Here is a 20,543-nt window from a genome sequence, read left to right on the forward strand (position 1 = left end):
TGTGCAGGTTTACAGATTAATCTGCTGTAATTCCTTTTAATGTTAAACTACTTCTAGCTCAAATATAATTAACATCACCAGGTACAAAAGATTGATTAGAAATATGAGCACACTCCAACAGAACAAATAACAGCTTGATGCTGTTTCTTATGTTCAAATAGTTGGATACATTAGGAATTTTGACAGCATGTTTGTTCCCTAAGTATATAGCAAAAGAAAAAAAGGTTTAATTTCAAAAGGCAAAAGACTACTACTGCATTTAATTGGAGTATAAAATCCCTTAAATACACAGATCTGCCGATGTATGGGACGTGACTGCTACAAGTCCTAGCAACAAAGTATTTTTTTTTTTCCCCAAAATCAAATCCTAATTTATTCTTTAAACAAGAGGGGGACCCTCTGCCTTGCCCTGAAACAGTCATATTCATAATCTGAAACAGCCATATTCACTTAGCTATGAGCGAACAGCACTACAAGGAAATCAGTTTTGAGGAGAGAATTTGATATGCTAATATCAATTTAATTTTGTTTTTCCAGTTCGTGACAGAAACACTAACAACTTTGGATTTTACTTTATTTTTATAGACCTAAATAAACACATATGCAACCTATTTGGTTATGATCCATGCCACTTTCATTACTGATTTCCTAACCTACCAGAGCAGTGAAAGGAAACCAAACCACTCATTTCTAACAAACTTTTGCAGCAATTTCTAATGGCGCTAGAGCTTGAAGAAGAAACACTCGGATTTAGTTTTCAGACTTTTAACTGAGGAGATGTGGCACTAACAGATTATCTTCTGAGAAAGCCTGTAACTCAGCATAGAAGGAGTATAATATTTAGGACAAAAACATACATTTCCTATAAATTAACTGCAGAATCTCCAGGACTTGTAAGCTACGCAGTTCCTTCAGATACACATCGTATTTTCCTCCAAATATAGGATTTGGAAAATTGAAACTTACAGCATTGCCTTCAAAACCTAGTTTTGCTTATTTTTGCACCTCTGTGATAATTATGCAACTGAATGTGATTACGGTGGCCTAAAATGTATTAATCACATCTTCATGGTATTGCATAATCCTTCTCAGCTGTCACAATGCCAACTCATAAGTTGCCCTGGCAGTAGGAAACATAAAAAGAAACTCAAGTTGATACTGATTGAAGCAAATGAAGGAAAGTTGGCCATCTCAAAACACTGAAATTCTCACAGCATTCCAAGGTCTCCCCAGCTAATTTTTCATGATTACTTTTGATATGAAAACAGACCTTTAATTGTCAGTCTCTAATAAGGATGCAGAACTGTTCTCTTGGAGGTTCAAAGGACCCTGGGAAACTAAACATTTACGCAAGCTCCAGTAGTCAAAAGTCTTGTGTTGATTAACATACGCCATTCAGTTTTCACCTAACAAATACAAATCAAAAAGAAACCCCAAAAGAAAATAATAATAATAATAAATGTTCCTGGTCTGACAAAGAAACATTAATTTTAATACGATTGAGGACCTTCATTCATTAATTATATGCATAAGAGAAGAGGGAAGGGTGCAATACAAATAATATTGTTGGGCCAGATTCTGCATTGGTAAACACTGTATATCTGTACTTATGACAAGGAAACATCAGAAAATAAGTTAATTAAAAATCTCGAGCTTTACCTCATCAGCACTGACAAATACTTTCAAATGATACAGAATTGCCAGTATGCCCACTAACATAATTAGTTTGGCAGGCTTGTCTAGCAGTTTTCTCCTACGTTGTTGCTTTGTGATTCTGGGAAAATGAAAAGTAAAGGTTTGCCACCTTGTTCCTTTAAGGATGGAAGATTTGACATAATGGAAACATGCCAGACAATGTATTTTGTTTTAAGATCAACACAATATTGATATCATGCTTTGGACGGTTTCCAGTGCAATGTCGTATATTTATTTTGAATGCCTATTTGGCATTCATCCTGTATCCAGCAACAAGAATAGTTTGTTTCAGTTTTGTTTTACAGCTCATTATGCAACTGCTTTGAAATGCTTTCTTTTTTATCTAACTGCTTCACAAGTTTTTCAGATTCCTGCTCTCCTAAGGAACCAAATGGAGCAAACCATGGAATCCTACTCATCTGCAATTAGGCAGGCAAAGATCAGTTAATTATGGCTTAGCAGATGTATTTCCTCAAACTCCATCACAGAGTGTTCCAAATCACAGGTAAAAACCGCCTCAGTTCTCACACTGCATGGGCCATTGCTTTTTCATTTTCATTGCTTTTTCAATCAGATGGACCACCAGACTCCACTTTCATATTGCTAGGTATGTACAGTGCTTTATATAGTGATCATCTAGAGCACCGATCACCATCTGTTAAAATGTCTGACTACACTCCAGTGTTGAGCTCAATTGCTTATGCGGTCATCTTCCACAAAGTAGGTTTCTGGGCTTTGACACAAAACAATCTGTTTCCACCCATCAGCTGGTCCACTGCAGCTTCCTATATTAAGATTCTTTTGTGTATAAAATGAGAGACAGTTGCCCTTGACTTCTTTCCATTGAAGGTAAACTATCTGGCGTTTACTATGTGAGCAGCAACCTAAGAGCTGTCATGAAGGAAAAGACCACGAAGAGTAACTAGGGCATGCGTGTACATACTCATGGACCCCATGCAGAAATAGAGCCATGCACATACTGCTGTATCTTTAACATATCCTGTTACAGCCTTAGGCAGCTGAAGCTTTGCATTGCACTGACAGTAGGGCTAAAACATTGCAGTAGTTTGGATTTGGTTTTGGTTCCTGCTCGGTTTCTGTTCACATTAAGAACATATGGCTGTCCCCACCCAGACAAAGAATGTGACCACAGTTGAAAATGTTAGTCAGATTAACTATTTTGAGGCAAAGCCATATAGACTCATGATGTCCAGTGTGGCATACATTAGAGAAGGTCAGCTGATGATCATTCACTTGTAATGAAAATCAGTGAAAGTCCATCTGTGAAGCATACCATGTCCATCCAATCTTAATTAGAACGGTCTGGAAATGGCATATGAAGATGAAGACACCAGTACCAAAGGCAAGCAGCAAAGCAACACACAAAGTTCGACACTGTTACGCACACAGACTCTTTTTTTTATTTTATTTTATTTTTTTTTTTCGACTCACCTGTTAGGACCATCACACCACAAATATCAGAGCTACAGAGCTTCTCTAGTCTGAATCAGAAGCAGTGGCATGCAAGATGAGCATGCAGCAAGCCCAAACAGGGGTGGAAAAATCCAGCTTCTTGGCATTAATTACGAAGTAGAGTCCCACAGCAAAGTCTCCATGGGAAGCTTTAGTTTACAGTTTCTGTATTTCAGAAATAAAAAAGAGATGAATTGTCTATACAACATAAGGCCAGGAAGTGACCAGTGGTGATGAGAGCAAATATTCTTTCAATTTACTACTCATTCTGAGTTATGCCTACATAAACAAACTGTACTTGTTTGAATCTGCCGTGTTTCTTTGTTTAAGGTCTAAGTATGCCACTTTAAGGCACGCTCTTAGCACATTGGCCTCAAATAACTTCACTGAAATTATTCCATTTCAAAGCAAAATATCCCCCAATGAGAATGCGACACTTACAAAAAGAGAGTGCTCACATTTGTAAGGAAGATTACATGCATGAGAATTTGCAATTAATCCATGAGTGAAGAACGGGCTTGGGTGGGGAGGAAAAGGTGAAATAGGAACCCTTTGAAATAGAACCTTAGCAACTGGAAAACTAAAAAATTATCTGCAAGATAATTTTATAGTTAGAGAAAACTAGGAGGAGAAAAGCAAAAAGAAACAAAGCTAGAATATAACCTTTCCTAATGCACAGCTCTGCATTTAGATTGGTCAGATTCAAAACAAAAACCTGCAGCAATCAGTTGCTGCAGGGAGTACAAATTTATCTACATTTTGTATAACTAGAATATGACCTTTCATGACCAACTCTAGAGCTTGAATTCAACTATAGTTATAGGAAGCCATTTGTTAAAGGTCACCCATGACTGAGAATATAATACGAATCCAAGATGCACACAGGTTCAGATTTGTGCTAGTCATAAGAAGCTGGGGAGAGAGGAGGGTGGGAAGCTCAACCACTGCTGCAGATCTGATTCTCAAATGGATTTGGATAGTTTGACAACACTGTTTAATCAAAGTAGTTGATTTCTGATATGTGAATTATTCAGAGAATACACGGTTTTAACATGTGCCATTTGTGACTACGTTACCGAAATATTATCAAATAAGGTTATATTACCAGGTAAGACTACTTATTTGCTTATTGTAATTTGGGTCAACTCTTGGTGACTAGAGCACTGTAAAACCTCCTCTTCCCACAGTTTATCCATCCTTTGAAAAGATCATGCAAGCTCAGTTATTATTGTTATAAAGAAGTCAGATTCTCAGATTAACATAGGAGTTCAGAGCTAAATTAAACAGCCGTACCCGTCTTTCTTCACAGACAACTTTATTTATTATTATCATTTAAGATAGTGAATGGGTAATATTTTAAGGGGCTCCTTGGAAGAAGAGCCCATATTGATGTACAAGCAAACCTCAACAGGAAAATTTCCAGACATATAAAAACATTTCAGCCATGTTCTCTGAACACGTTTTTCAAACATGAAAATGCAAACTGTATCCTCCATATTGGAAAGATAGTGGACTAGAAAAAAAAGTTATATAATAATCTATGCATAGAAGTCAAAGAAAATTCCCATGAGAGAGCTATTTAATCAGAATCTTGAGATGACCTCCCCCAAAATCCAAAATCAACTCTGAAGCCCAGTCTGCAAAGGATATAATACTGCTACATGAGAAAAAAAAGAGAGGAAAAAAAAAAAACAAAAACAAAAACCTTGTATGCTTAATGTCTTTAAAGATAAACCTGTGGCTCAAGCTTGTTATATGACCTACCACTAACTTTCTCTAGCCAAGTAGCAACTGAGCGTATATTGCATGTACTGTAGGTGATTGCAACCACCTCCGTACCCTCAGGTGAAACATCCTGATGCTCCAAGCCTTACAAACAGCACTGTACTCCGCTTTTGCAAGAGGCTTTTGCTTACTTCAGAAATCCCCATTGTGACTCCCTCTAGGTGCCATCCTTCCTGTGCCAACTCTGGTATTGGCAGTGCTCAAAAGTGGGAAGCGGCAGGGGTGATGAAGCGAGTTCAGCTAGAGAAATAATTATGAGAACTGATCTCATATATGTCACTGAAAACATGGTTAGATGTTTTCTTTTAATTAAACGGAGACTAAAAATAACAGCAGCAAGGTAGCATCCAGTGCCCAGAAACTGTGAGGTACCCCATTGGCGACAGCCTAAATGATGCACTGTATCAATTTGATCACTCAGGCAGAGGCTAAGGAGTTGTTCTGAGGTAGAATGCACCTTTTTCACACACAGAAGGTAAACTCTCAAGTGGGCTTTAAAACCACACCTGCAGGTTTTGCACACACACACATCTTCTGCCCCCCCAAAATAACACTGCTGCTTGCAAGGGACCATATGCATGTACCCAAAAGCTGGTACCTTGGTACAATTTGCATCCATAAAATGTGCAGGTGCAGTTTTATGGAGACCTACGAGAAGAACGTGACCACGCAGCATATTATTTACACAGTAGCCCTCAGAAAACAAACTAAGTAATCTTCCCATTCGTCACTGTAGGATGTAATGTGCGTAACAAGGGGAGGTAGAATTTTAGAACTAAAATCACAATAGCTGACGGACTACTTTACGGGACAAGTCTACACAGGTTTGCAGACCATGGATGTGCATTATTACTGACAGCAGTGACAGTACCCCAAAGTGAGGGCAAGATTAATGTATCTTCTGCAAGGGTGAGAAAGTGTAAAGAGCTCTTTCAGAATTCCCAGGTAATTAAATTAGAATATATTTTTATGAATGAAAAAGCTCACCACTTTTACACGTTTCACATCTCCCCAGTGAACTGTATTCTTTTTCAGGCATTTTAAAAATATTCCTGTGTGCCTGACATGAATCAGCAATGTGAATTACTGACCAAGTAAGCTTCAGCAAGTGCTAAGTGACATATTCATAACGTGGTTTACATTATTCACATGTAAATGACTACTTTCTACTGAACTGAGCACTCAGGATGAGACATTTCTCTTTCCTTCTGGCAGGGGAATTCAGTCAATATTGTGTCTGATTATCCACAAAACTTAACATATCATTGGCTTACTGCTAACTGCAGGGATAAGGTCTTCCTGTATTTCCACAGATTAAGGAAAAAAAGGCATATTTCTATTTAGCTTATTATTACTTTTTTATATAACTGAACATTTCTTTGTATAAAATCTAATTAAAGAATGTGAACAGAAACACAAAGGCAATGTGGAAAAATTCTCTTCAGATTAGAAAGTATATTGGACTAAAGCCACTCCGACTGATTATTACTTAAATATTTAGTGAAGAGTAAAACACCCAATTTTACAGGGCTGAATTTCCTATCTTCTAGGGGATCTAAAAAAGAAAATGTGATAACTGAGCATTCCACACACACCCCAATAACTTTTGGGCATCACAAACATATTGACCTTTTGCTATAATTAAAGTGATTTGTATACTTGGGATTGTTTACAGTATAAAGGCTAGGTGCAAGTATTGCAGGTATAATGAGAAACAAATCTTCAGAAAAATTAATTTTGTGTCCTTATGTTGCTGGCAGGGAGTTCGAGGAGTGAGCAGCATTTCTAAATAGATAATTAATTAGGTATATAGGTGGAAACTCTGGAATAGCAGAGCTGCAAGCAACTCAAGAGTTTCAGATTTCTTCTCTTCCTACAAACAGATCAGTAATGTCCGTACTTTCAACAGCCCACACTTTTCACCCCCTTGGATTACACACAACTACCTCCCAGAATCACAGAAATAAATACAGATGCCTATGGTTCCTACTGCATAGCCTGAAAGTTAAGTCCCATATAGTAAAAATTACAACAGTCACAGTCACTGGAATAATGGAAGCTGGGATCAATTCCATTAATGCTAAGTTCTTTGCTAGAAAAGGAAAACCAAATAACATCACACAACCACCTCCTAAATTTCAATATACAAATGATCTTAGTAAAATTACCCCCCGAGACAAACTACAGACCACAACTGTTCTTAGTGTCTGGTTTCATGACTGGTCTAAGCTGCTTCAAGCCTGGCAAAAAATGGAGAGCACTGCTTTTGCCACAGTGACGTGCTTTTCCTCCTCCATTATGACAGCACTAGTACCCTTGCATTGTGTGGTCAAGACGTATCATAGACCCAACTCAGCTAAAAATCCTCATCTCGCTTAACAGGCTGATTTTTAATCACATCAGCTCAGAAAAGCCACATGTGCTGTACGGATGGAGCTGTGTGGCTGGGGATAACAGAGGCGGCAAGAAGTCCCCTTCTGAGGAAGCTCACATGTGGATCAGCATAAACCTGCTGTAAATCCACATTCTCAGAGCCCTCATCTGTTCAGCTGCTACCGAACCATCAGCGCCAGAATGCCAGTATTTGTCACAAATGACTGAACAGTTCAGATGAGCAACAATAACAAGTCTCTTGACTGCCTGCTATTTTCCTTCAGGGCTTGCATTGTATGGGACTCCATTTTTTTTTTTTTTTTTCTCTACTCAGACACACGGTCTATTTGGATTTCCAAAAGGTATTTGATAATCTCTCACACAAGATTTCTTAAGATAACCTAACAGGCACAGAACTAGAGAGAATATCTTTGCATGAATTTGGAAAATATTTAAAAGATAGCAAACAGAACATAGGAATTAATAGTCATTTCTCACTGTGGAAGAAAGTCAGAAGCAGAATCCTTCAGGGGGTTGAGAAAGGACCAAAGATGTTCAGTATGTTCTTAAAAATCACCTGAGAAAGGGACTGAACAGGGAGATGACCACAGCTGCTGTTGATATTATTTCTACACCTGAGTAAGGTGTAGAAATGAAAGAGGCTAAAGAACTTTGGCAAGAGTAAGTAAGTAATCCAGTAACATGTGAAGTGCAATTTCTGCAAACTGATGCAAAGCAGAGAAAAACATTTTTACTTTAAAGAGTGGTGGATGATGAGCTGAGTTCAGAACTCTTTGCTACTCAGGAATGAGATACTGGGGTGGCTAGACTTCTACACAAACGTCAGCTATGTGCTCACAAGTGAGAGAAAGCAAATTGAAGACTACAGGAAAAACAAAGGAACTGTTGTGTTAGTGTATACACACACCTGCATCTTAAATATTACATACAATTGTGACCCTTCAACTCATGTGAAAGATGCAACAGAAATGGCATAGAAAAAAGAGGGTAAGATGGTGGACTGAAAGCATAGAGTGGCTTACAAGGAGCAACGCTATAAAACCTGGAAGAGCAATGATCCAGAGGAGATATGATAGAGATCTGCAAAATCATAAGTGACATGGAAGGGGTGAATCAGAACTGACTGTTCGCTGCCTCTTCTAACACAAGGCCAGGGGCATCAGATGAAGCAGGCAGATGGCAGGTTCAAAACAAACACAAGGAAGCAGCTCTCCATGCAACTGGGAGAGGAAACTCGGGAACTCTTCGCCAGGGGATGTTACGGCTGCTAAAACTTTACATGGATTCAGGGGACAACTGAACAAGCTCAGAGACGGGAAATCCTTTGGGGGCTGATAAACAAACAGAAACCACCTCTGGCGCAGGAAGTCCCTGAAACTGCTGGAGTTTGGGAAAGTAATGTGAGGAGGTTTCACTGCTGTCAGGATACTGAGCAAGACAGAGACCAGGTCTAACCTAGTATTGCTGTTTTCATGTGCAACAACACAAGACAAAAAAAAAAAAAAAAAAAAAGGGCCCCAATTTATACTACTTCAGAGTTTGGAGACCTTTATTTGGCAGGTCCAACAGAGCTTAGTGACATGCCCAGGTGGTGGCAGGCAGGGAAGACATGAGTGAAGTCAAGTTCATATCTCATACAGCTCTCAACAGTGGGGTATACCAGACAATGAAATCATGTTCAGTTCTTGATCCCTAGGCAGGTAAAGCCCTTTTACTATGCTGTTTTCACTTACACTTTGTCAGTGCTGAGCAGTAAAGCAGCCTGGAAATACCCAAGTTCCTCTAGGTGCCACAAACAAAACATGCCTTCTCTGCTTGTTCTGCTTTCAGGTACCAAGATCTCAGCACAAGGTCTCAGCACAAGGCTCTTTTTTGATCCTACAGTTTTGTTAAAGCACACATGGGAGACCTTAAACGTGGAAGAGCTTACACCCTTCCTTTTTGGAAGGGGCACAGTGATGGCCTCCTGCTCTGAGGGAATGCCCTACCACCACCAGGCCCTCCTCACATAGGGTGGTGTTGACCTCTCTCACTGAGCTGAGTGCTTAAATGAATTTCCAAGGAAAAGGAAGGAAAGACAAACTGAATATTGGAAGTATTATGCTCTGTGTGCAAAGCTTAGGGATAAACAAACACAGACTTCCAAAGTGACTTCCAAAGTTACACAGAAAGCATATTGAGAGCAGGGGGTTGAGCTGCGTTATCCTAAGCCACATGCTAACGCCAGACCATTCTCCTAGGTCACATATCGGAAACGTCGTGTTTAGGAGGCATTACAGGTATATACTTACCACCTGTCAATTTGCTGTTTTTTGGGTTCTGCTCCTCTGGAACTCGACAAAAATCACTAGGGAAAAACATACGGGACTTTTTTTTTTTTTTTTTTTTTTTAAACTGAGCTGTTGTGGATTTTTGTTCATAAAACAGACATCCATTTAAAGAATACAAATAGCCCAACAGTAATCATAACAACTCTTAAACACTGCCTCTAATTATACTGCATTGATTAAATACAATTATATTTTAATTAAGCTTTGTTCATACAGTACAGCTCCTATGGCTTTCCTCCTTCTACAGGATGAAAGCTCTCTAGAGTTCCATTTTCATGGCAAATAATGCCTCTCTTCATTTATTTTCAAAATGAAAAACAAAATCCACACAAAACAATAAATATCTCAGTTGTCGAAGCCAGGTGTCAGCTCTAAACTTCACCTGCATGGACAACCCCCAAATCAATGGGTCTAGTATTCTCATGCTGAAGCCCTAGCAGGAGGCCCACTTTTAGCAGTTTAAGATGTTACCGCTCCAACTGCTGAGTTGTGGTAATGGATTGTGTGAGTGATCCCAGATTATTCCAATGTAAAAATCAGGATACCTACAATCACAGCTGAAGACCAGCAAAGTGATTTGCCCAGGACCAGTACAATGGAGCAGATAGCCTGAATGTTAGCACCTAGTGCCCTCTACCTGCTTTGCTTAAAATGCATGAGAAGCAAAAAACACACAGAACTTCACTTTCTGATTTTTTGAAATTCTCTCATCCTCACAATTAAGCTGGTCATAATCTATCTTGTAAATTACTAGAATCAGAAGTGCTATTCCGTTCTAGGCTGCAAGCTACACAAGGGAATGCCATTACAAGTGATGCAGATATTTTACAAAACCTAATTTTCAGCTTCCCTTAATAACATTCAATCATTGGGACTGTGAATTCAGGTGTCCACCTTATCTTTCCAGGAAATGCAGCAGGAGCTATGCTGCAGTGAAGTTCATCACGACACACAGAGAAAAAGGAATTTCAGCCCATAAATCCTGGTCCTGTAATACAATCCCAGCATGGAAACACTTACGTGGGCCATCCAAGCACCTGGCACATACTACAGATGGGCAGATCCTGAAGCCTGCACAGATAAGACTGAACCATAAAAGACAAAGTTTTAATGAGTAGATAGCCAGCACCATCAATGGAGTTCCAGGAAAAGTTTGTCTCAGTAGCCTTGACTCGTCACCCAGCCTACGCAACATTACAATAATCCACTGTTATCATGGCTGACTTGCATTTTTAATTCCAAATTGTGCTCATGATAATTGTTTGAATTTCCTTAGCTATAGAGAAAGTACAAATCTATTTTCTCGCTTTTTGTTGGAGGGTACACATATGCACTAACCTCTGGCTTCTCATGCTGCTTCCCTCTGAACTACAGAGTAGAAAGTGTGAGCATGTATAATTGTGGAGGGACAAAACCCCTGCAGAAAGATCTGATCACAACTCCATGGATGCAAAGGCAATGTAGTAGCTTTGGGTATGCATGTCCCTTAATCATGAGCAATGGCTCTAAAATACACTGTCATGGTTTCCTGCATCTTTCCTACCTCTTGGAACATTAATGTCCCACCTGCAGGTCTTCCAAAATGTACTAAAGTAGCATTCCCTCGAAGGAGTCAGGAGATACAGGGAAATATAAATGCCCACATAGACATTTAGCTACCTATTTTTGAAACCATCTGAATTTCAAAGCTTTGTTGGAAGCATGTTTCCAAAGACTTCATTTGAGGCAATTCAGCTTAAAATATAATAAAATAAATAAATCATGCTTCCAGCACGGTAGGTCCTTGTCACTGCTTCTCCCCCTCCCCAGAGCCCTGTCACCAGTGGCCTGGCATTACTGTCCCCTCCTACTCCTGGTCTCAATCAGGTTCACATATATGGCATACTCATTCACCCCTGTCACCCCTCTCACTACAGCAGATTCATTTGACTACTTAACTTGTCAGACTGCCAACAGCAGCTAAATTAAAAACAGATAACACCAGACCGAGGCCTTCTATAGCAAGCTTTGGCGAGGAGCAGAGGACAACACTGACAAACAAGCCCTACAACACAGAAGCACAGCAACACGGCTGCATGCCATGCCTGTTGAAAGCATGCGTAAGCTAATACTTGCATTCTGCACGCCTTAGCATTACACTGGCCTGGCATACAGGGTCCCCGAGTGCCTTCTTCATTCTCTGTGATTGGCAGTAACAGCCAGGAAAGAGTACAGCAAAGCCACAGGCTTGGGACACCCCTTGGAGCACTTTCCAGCCCTCTGTGATTGTTTATCCATCAGAGGGGTACTGGGGAAAAGAAGTCCTGTGGCAAATTCTCACAGGCATGCAGCTGGTAGGTAAAACATAGCATTTCTTGACACAAAGCCAACTTACTGGTATACAGGGAGCTGCCAATGTGCCTTCAGCGCATATTAACCATCCCATCAGAAGCTGACTGGGGTAGAGTGGAGTCCAACAACACAAACCACTGACACACAGCAAATCTAGCTGGGACACACCACGAAGCACCCTTGTGCACTCCAGTGGGCATCCCAGGTGCTTCCTGATGGGTATGTGTGAATAAAGGCTGTGCATTTTTGTTGTTGTTGTTGTTTATTTTCAACAAAAGGAGGTTTTGCCTTTTTAAAACCATAGCAGAGAGGTTTTAGTACTCTAAAGAAATGTAACTGTGTTTGTGATTATTTTCTCCCCTGCTGCTAAATACGATCATTTGCTCCACTTTGGTTTTTATTAATTAAATTAATACTAATTGAGCAGCCTTTTAGTATATTTTTAGCCTGAGTGTATTATGTGCTAAATCCTGCAGATTGTGGCCTCTCCTTTGCCTTACCCTTTATCCCCTATCCCAGAGGAAATTTTTAACTGCAGATCACTGTCCTGAAACTCTTCTGTGTTAGCAGGTATTTATATGTTCATACTCTTGAATCAGTACAAAAATCAAAAGATTTTTAAAAGATATTTTGAAGAAAGAAACTTTTACAAAACAAAAGCAAAACCAAACACTTACGGCTAATTTTGTGTGACTAGCTGCCCCCTAGTGACAATGTCCAATTATGAATATCTTCACAGGCACTTCCAAGCCTATCTCAAACATTGTTTCTTTAAAGAAAGAAACCAGCCCCCTGATCATCTTCGTGGCCCTCCTCTGGACCTGCTCTAACAGGTGCACACCTTTCTTGTGCTGTGGACCCCAGACCTGGACGCAGTACTCCAAGTGGGGTCTCACAAGGGCCTCTACAGGGGCACAATCACCTCCCTTGCCCTGCTGGCCACCCCTCTTTTGATGCAGCCCAAGATGCAGTTGGCCTTCTGGGCTGCAAACGCACACTGCTGGCTCATGTTGAGGTTTTCATCCACCAGAACCCCCAAGTCCTTCTCTGCAGGGCTGCTCTCAGTGAGTTCTTCTCCCAGTCTGTGCTCATGTCTGGGATTGCCCTGGCTCAGGTGCCGCACCTTGCACTTCAACTTGTTGAACCTCATTAGGTTCACATGGGCCCACTTCTCAAGCCTGTCCATGTCCCTTTGGATGGCATCCCTTCCATCTTTGGTATCAGCTGCACTACTCAGCTTGGTGTCACCTGCAAACTTGCTGAGGATGGTGCACTCGATCCCATTGATAAAGGGGATGCCATTGTAATTGATAAAGATATTAAACAGCACTGGTCCCAAGACAGACCTCTGAGGGCAATGGTTTCCCCATAACAGCCACCCACATGTGGAGCAAAGATGTCTGCAAGGTGTGCACACCAATGGCTTTATTTTGCACTGCTACTCATTAAGGTGAAAGCTGAAGGTTGACAAACTGTTCTTAATACAGAATTAAAACTGGGTGTAAATACATACACACACACCATGCACACTCCATATACACAGGTGACCAGATCTGAAGATGCCGCTTCAAAGCTATTCATTGCTGTTTTATAAATAGGAATTCTCCTGTTTTATCAAATGTAGCCTTTGGTGGCTTTTTTATTTTTATTTTTATTTATTTATTTATGTGGAGAATCTCTCAATAACAATTACATTTCTGTTTGTAAAACAGCTCTGGGCAATTTTTGAACAGATCACTCACAACTACTTTAAGTAATACTGTTTTCTGGTATGCTTTTTTATTTTTTAAGAGAATGTAACTTCTATGAAAAGTTTTTCCCCTCCATACTTAATGAGCATGAAATACATTTTTTTTTTCTAATGAAGTAATAACCTTACCACATTAATTTGGTTTGCTGCACTCTTTGCATTCATAATCAATGATGTTAGCTAGAAAAGCAGTTCTCCTGTGTGCTCACAAGTTACTGCAATATCGGGGTTTTAGTCAAAAAATACTCCTATATTCTTCTGGAACATTAAATTGCAGCCTTAAAATACAGCCTTTTAGTAAGCAATTTCTAACAGAATATAAAGAACAGCTCATAAAGCAAAAAAGACATGGCAAAAGAGACAAATTGTTCAAATGCAGACAACATAAAAATGTACTGAAGCAAGTTCAAAACTCCTAAGGAAATTTTGCTTACTTAAAAACAACAGAAACCAGTTCTAAGATGCTCTAAATTACAATTTAACCTTTTACATTTCCTTCAAAAAAAGGGAATCTTTTTATTGTTAGTACCTATTCTCAAGTTTTATTTTTTTTTTATTCTCAAAGTGCTTACGTTGTTATTTGTTCATATTTGACACTGGCTAATATGGATAGTATAGACATATAATACCATGGACTGTAAATGCAGACTAGCTGCCTATTCAGGGAAAGGAATAAATCACCCTTTAGTATTTTTTCAATCATGCCAGAAAAATCCAGAGCCTTCTTAAAGCTAATAAAAGCAGACAAGAAACATGCTACTCTTACACTTTCATGAGACATAAAGCTCTCAAATTCAGCGGCTGTGGAAATTTCTTCTGAACATATTAAAATGATCTTAGGTCTCTACAGAAACCTTGCTCATAAAACAAAAAAGCTGGGATAGTTAAAATTAATACATCATAAATAAAACATGCATTTCAGTATATATTAAGTGACGGGTCTCAGAAACTCCATTGCCATGCACACGCTCACAAAGCAGCAAGAACACACGCAATTCATTAAACCCATTCAAGTGTGCTAGTTCTTCCTGGCATTATTCATAATTGAAACATTTCAATTTTAGTTAACAGAAAAAAAAACTAATTTAAAAGTAAAACAAGGAAATTAGTTCTGTGTTTCTGGATTACAATCCCATAGTGCCTTCAACTAGACATATTTAGCCTTGGGGGGTTTAATTAAAAAAGTTTATTTTTTTGTTTTTCTTTTTTAAAACAGGAGGCAACATTGCCCATTCAAACAGAAATCTTTACAGGCACAGATCTCCTAAATATTTTTTCCAGCATGCCATGCAGAAGAAAAAGAAAAAGAAAAAAAAGAAAAAAAAAAAAAAAAACAATAAAAATGTCTCAACTTGTATTTTAACCGTATGCCTTGAAAATGTGCTTCCTGCTGTTAAACAGGCATAAAGAACAGACTCTCCCTCTAATGGGCTTCAGCATGGTCCTCACAGGGAAAATCCACTGCTTGAAGCAAGAAGCATAGCAAGAGCAGTGTACTCTGCAGGGCAGACTGCTGGGGTGGCAGGATGGGGTGATGGACACCCAACCTCCCCCCCTCGCCCCATTCACGCTGGACAAATGCAAGTGCAGCAGTTAGCCCTTCACCTGCTGTGACCCATTAAAGCTCCCTGCCAGGCACCTCCACAGCCATTACATGGCTAGAACACCTCCCAGCCTTTGTGCAGTCCACATGAAGGTGACAAAGCACCCTGAAGGAAATCGATTATTTCATTATATCGTAAATGAAAGGGCTGAGATTCAGATCTTACATCTCAGGCTCTGTGTTCACAAGTCAGAGGTGTCATCACAGGTCCCTGACCTAGGTCCCCCGTTACTCCAATTTTCATTCGAACTGATTTTGTTTGCAGAAATGAGCATGGACAGAGTGCATTTCCCTGCTTCTGGCCCATTTCAGTGACTCACTGGGGCTTTACTTCCGACACACATCCACCCTTTGAAATGAAAAAATCACACCAATACACACAAGACCCTGATGGAAACACACGGGCACCCTGCAAGACTAGGCTCTATGCTATAGAGGCCAATTCACTGTATGGGCTATATGGCTGTCTAGAGCATGTGTGCATTACACGCACAGCTACCCACACCTTTCCTAAAGCCCTGCTTTAGGTGCTCCTCATTTTTGCCCTCCATGGAACAAGGATACTTTTTTTTAATTATTATTATTATTTTTTTTAAATAATTTTGAAATCTCCTTACAGAATTACCTAAGTGAAACTGAGAGAGAACTGAGGGACAGGACCACAACCCCTTGTTTTTTTCTCCCATTCTTCCCTTGCAATCTGCTTTTGGGTAGCTGCTGGAGACCAGGTAACTGTACTCAGCAGATTTTCTGTCTGACCTCATGTGACCTTTCATTGTCGGACAAACAAGCAACCAAATTATGTCCTGCTTATATAAAATCATGTGAAAGTTATTCCAGCACAACACCAGATGCAGGAGTAGAACATTATTCTGGGCTACAGCTGATGAATTTTTGAAACATACTGCTGCTCTGTTTCTGTTACCTTTATGCAAGTTATTTCAAATAAATAAATAAGCTCATGGTGAAATCCGTTTCCCTAAAAACCTAGTCTAACTTTTATACCATATCTTCTCTGTAAACTGTTATTTTCATGGTTTGCATAGTGAGGCAAAACAACCAGATAGACTTTTCTATTTGCACATCAAAAAATTGAGTTTACCTTAAAGTGGGGTCACAGTAATAGTTAATCTGCATCAGTCAGATGGGGCTAGGAAAAAACTGGTACTATGTTAAAAAATATTTTAAAAAACATCTTTTAAGTCTTGGAAAACTAATTACTATTATTATCCCTTAACACAGCAATATCAGTAAATATTTACCGGAATTTCTACAAGCCTTTTCAGTTTTTCATTCAGGGGAACAAATTGTTCTGCAAAACAAACCAGCTAAAATAGCTATCATGCCATGGTTTAAATAGTTTCAGCTACAAGAAAAATATGCTGACAAGTTTACACATGCTCGAGGTCCATGAGTACATAAAATCAAAACCAAGTGAAATTCATTCTATTCACTTATTAGTCACATGGTATAAGAAAAGAGACTGAAACTTTTATTCTTAAATTTTGTTCTGTATCTCCATTAAATCTTCCTCATCTATTCAAGTCGCAAGCAGTTTACTGCTCGAAGCCAAATATTTAAGTGCCATTACTACCATACACCAGCAAGGGGAGTAGTAACACTTTGAGAACTTCCCTCTGCAATAGTAAACGATCCATAAACGCAATAATGTACAGAATATTGATGCTGCCCTGCATACGCATTGGAAAGGACATTTGTTCTACGGAAAGATAGAAAAATTAAAAAAGACTGAGTCTTTAAAGTCTATTTGTTTTTGAAAAGAAGATGGAAGCACACACACACACACACATACAGCCTGATATCAGCCCAATTTACACCCCCAACACTCCCCTCCCCCCCGCCAAAAAAAAAAAAAAACGAAATTTGAAACTTATTTCATATATATTTTCTCTTTTTAAACAGCAATGACTACATATTTCCATGGGAAGGAGACACACTAATTTCCTAAGAAAGCAAACACATGGAACTGCTGGGGCCAAGAAGTTCTCAAGCCTAAATTGTAGCCTTTGCTAAGGCAAGCAAAAGATGGAGTTTTAAAAACAGGCTTTCACTTCTGTATTTTGTAGTTAAGAGCAATGGCTGACCTGGCACTTTCATAAAGCAATACATTTCATAAGTGCCAGCATATCAGTCTTTTAAACTCTCCCACCTGCTAATGCAGACCTTCCCATGCTATGGTACAAAAGAGCCGTGGCATCCCCAGAGCTCCCACAGCAGCAGGAGATGAGTCAGCACTGATACTTCCTCTTTGCTGTATCACGCTTCCTTTTCAATCCTATACTACCATAAGGTATAGATACCTCTGAGCAACAGCAGTGCCCAACACAGCTATAGTCCAGCCACTGAAGAGCAGAGGACCTCAGGTGCCAAGGGGGGATATGCTGCACCAGATATTCAAAGCTGAGAAGAAAAGCTGCTGGCCGCATTGGTTCCCTGGTTCGTCACTGCAGCCAAGGTTTGCATGTTCTTACCTTTCCTACAGCACTGTGAGATTATTAGAGAGAAACACGAACCCCTCTCCCTCCAAAATCCTGTAAGTTTATAAAAACTGCTACCCAAGTAGGTAACCAAAGTATTTAATCAACTTGTAAATACCCAAGCGTGAAGGCATCTTAGGTACTAATCATGAAATTACTATGCATGACAAAACTCTGAACAGTGTTTTGCTGTAATTGTGCATAATTTAACTCAGAAAAGCAAGAGGAGTTATATTTAGATACAGTAGAAAGTAGAAAGAGGTCAATTTGACGAGGGGGAAAAATCCTGTCATTCTTACTAGTCTGATGAAGAAATTCTTCATCCAACGTTAAGAGTTTTAGGATGTTCCTTCTCCAATGTGATACCTGGGGCAACACATCAACCTGGAGCATCCACTGCAAGATCTGATATTCCAGAGCTGTGTTTTTAACAGAAATATTCAGCTTTGTTACTTTAAAGTACGCCTATAAACTACTGTGTGTTTTAGCCATTAGAGGCAGAGATCAGTATTTTATAAGCCCAGAGTACAGCTATTACAATAAAGCAATAGAAAATTTTCCTTCCTTCTGGTAAGAAGGAATAGAAATATTAAATCACCCGGGGGGGGGGCCCCCCCCCCCCAAAAAAAATCTAAACAAAACAAACAAATAATAATTAAAAAATACAGATGGTCTCAGCAACTTCCTAACAGAAATGTGAATGGTGATGGGGTCAACTCCAGGCCTGGTTTGAATGGTTTCCTGGTTTGGTCTAAGGGAAAAGATGTGGGACACATGGAGGCACCTATCCTTGAAAAACCACTACTGAGACAGGAGAGGCTATACGACCTGCCTAGAGCCTCCCAGCAAGGGTTTTGAGCTACCGAAATATGGAGCCTTTTGGACAGGAGCCTTTATGGATCCTTTTTGAACAGGGACTGTTCAGCTAAGCACAACTGTTTGAACTGCCAAGACCATATGAAGAGATGTGTGGGCCTGTAGGTCTGCCATTTTCCACCATCGGATCACCCTGTGGCCTCCTGATTATTAACTGGGCAGCAGCCACAAAAGAGTCATGGGCCTCCACATGTCATGGGACCAAGACTCTAACCAATGTTCTCTGATGCTAGCCTGAGAGCATCATTTCTTGAGGCACAATTCTGGGGACACAAGTAAAATAGTATCAGAAATTTATGTCTTAATATCAGGAATGAATGGCTTTTCCAAGTAACTGTCCTCAAAAACGGTGCAAAGATCAGAGAAGCTACTCTAAGAAACTGTCTTGATGCTAATGCAAATGTTCTCGGTTTCTTTCAGACCAACCCTAGCACTTGACCTTTAATGCAAAACTTTCCAGTAAAGTATTCTTCTTATACCACAACCAAAATTCCTTTAAGTGTTTTTTAAAAGTAAATTGCATTAGTAGGAAAACATCTCCATCTTAAGAGGCAGACTCCATGAATGCACATGGATTACAAAAATATGAGGATGGCCTTAAAGACCAGTTTTCAAACTTGCCTTGATTCTAGTTGGGTTGGCTTCTTCTGAAAGAAGTCAAAGAGTGTGTTTTTCCAACAAAGGTGTGCACCTTCTCAGCTTTTGACTCAGCTTCAGACTGAAAATGTGATTGATTTTGATGATGTCTGGAATAATAACCCATATGGGTTTATCTGGGAAAGGTAATATCACGGTACCATTTCAGCAAAACATGGTTTACTTTTTCCCTGAAAGAATGGCAGAAAGACTTGTGCTAAGTGATTTCACCTGCATATCAGGAGCCCTACCATAGACAATCCAGTTTCTTTTGCAAATACCATTGTGGACCCCTATGGCCATGGGACTTGCTGAGTCAGCACAGAAAAGCCCAGGCAACCCCAAATACCTGGCTGGGAAATGCAGGACACGACTCCAGGTCCAAATCTGCCAATCCTTTCTGCCCATTTCCCTCTTCCTAATGTTTAGTCTTTGTATGATAAACAGACTCAGGGTGATAAGAAGTTTTCTCTTCTTCTTCCTTATATAAGCAAGCCTAAAAGCATAATTAAATTTGTAAAACCAGAAATACCCATTTAAAAACAAACAAAAATGAAAACAAAACAACAGCAACAACAAAACAAAACAACAACGACAACAAAACAAAACAACAACAACAACAAAAAACAAGATGGTGGACAGAACGTAAGAAGTAGAAAGACCCCTCAACTTTCTGAGCCTCCTTGCCCTGGAGTTTGCATATACATGTCATAGATTCCTCCTTCCTTTTTAACGTAGCAGAAAATTTTGTCTCAAAATCCCTTCTCATCTGCTAGACAAAAATACAGATTAAACATCTTTCCATATTTCAAATATATATTATCAAGAATCTTCCTACTTTTCAGTTGCCCTGAGAACTAAGTAGAAAATGCTTTTCATATTGGGGGAAAATATTTTGGGTTTTTCAAACTTTTCTCTTCCAAGTCAGGAAGGGATTAAGATTACAATGATTTTATAACTAAAGAGCAATTTTTCAAATAATTTCAAAACATTTTAGCCTTTTTCTTAGGCTGTGGACTCCGACAAATTCAGAATAACTAAAAAAAGATTCTTTTATTCAGAAGATGTCAAAACAGCAATGTCAACATAGTTCTCCAAAGAAATGAATTTAAATAGAAAATTCATTTGAAACCTTGTTTCCCAAACACAGTTTTACAGTTACACTGGATCAG

At 39.4% G+C, this 20,543-nt stretch overlaps 1 protein-coding gene across 10 annotated transcripts in view; it reads right to left on the minus strand.

Moving 5' to 3' along the window:
- Positions 1-20,543, minus strand: part of CHST9 (carbohydrate sulfotransferase 9) — a 93,839-nt gene that overhangs the window by 21,503 nt on the left and 51,793 nt on the right. The gene's annotated exons all lie outside the window — the stretch shown is intronic.

Source organism: Oxyura jamaicensis, chromosome 2, assembly GCF_011077185.1.
Source record: "Oxyura jamaicensis isolate SHBP4307 breed ruddy duck chromosome 2, BPBGC_Ojam_1.0, whole genome shotgun sequence".
NCBI classification, from domain to species: Eukaryota; Metazoa; Chordata; class Aves; order Anseriformes; family Anatidae; genus Oxyura; species Oxyura jamaicensis.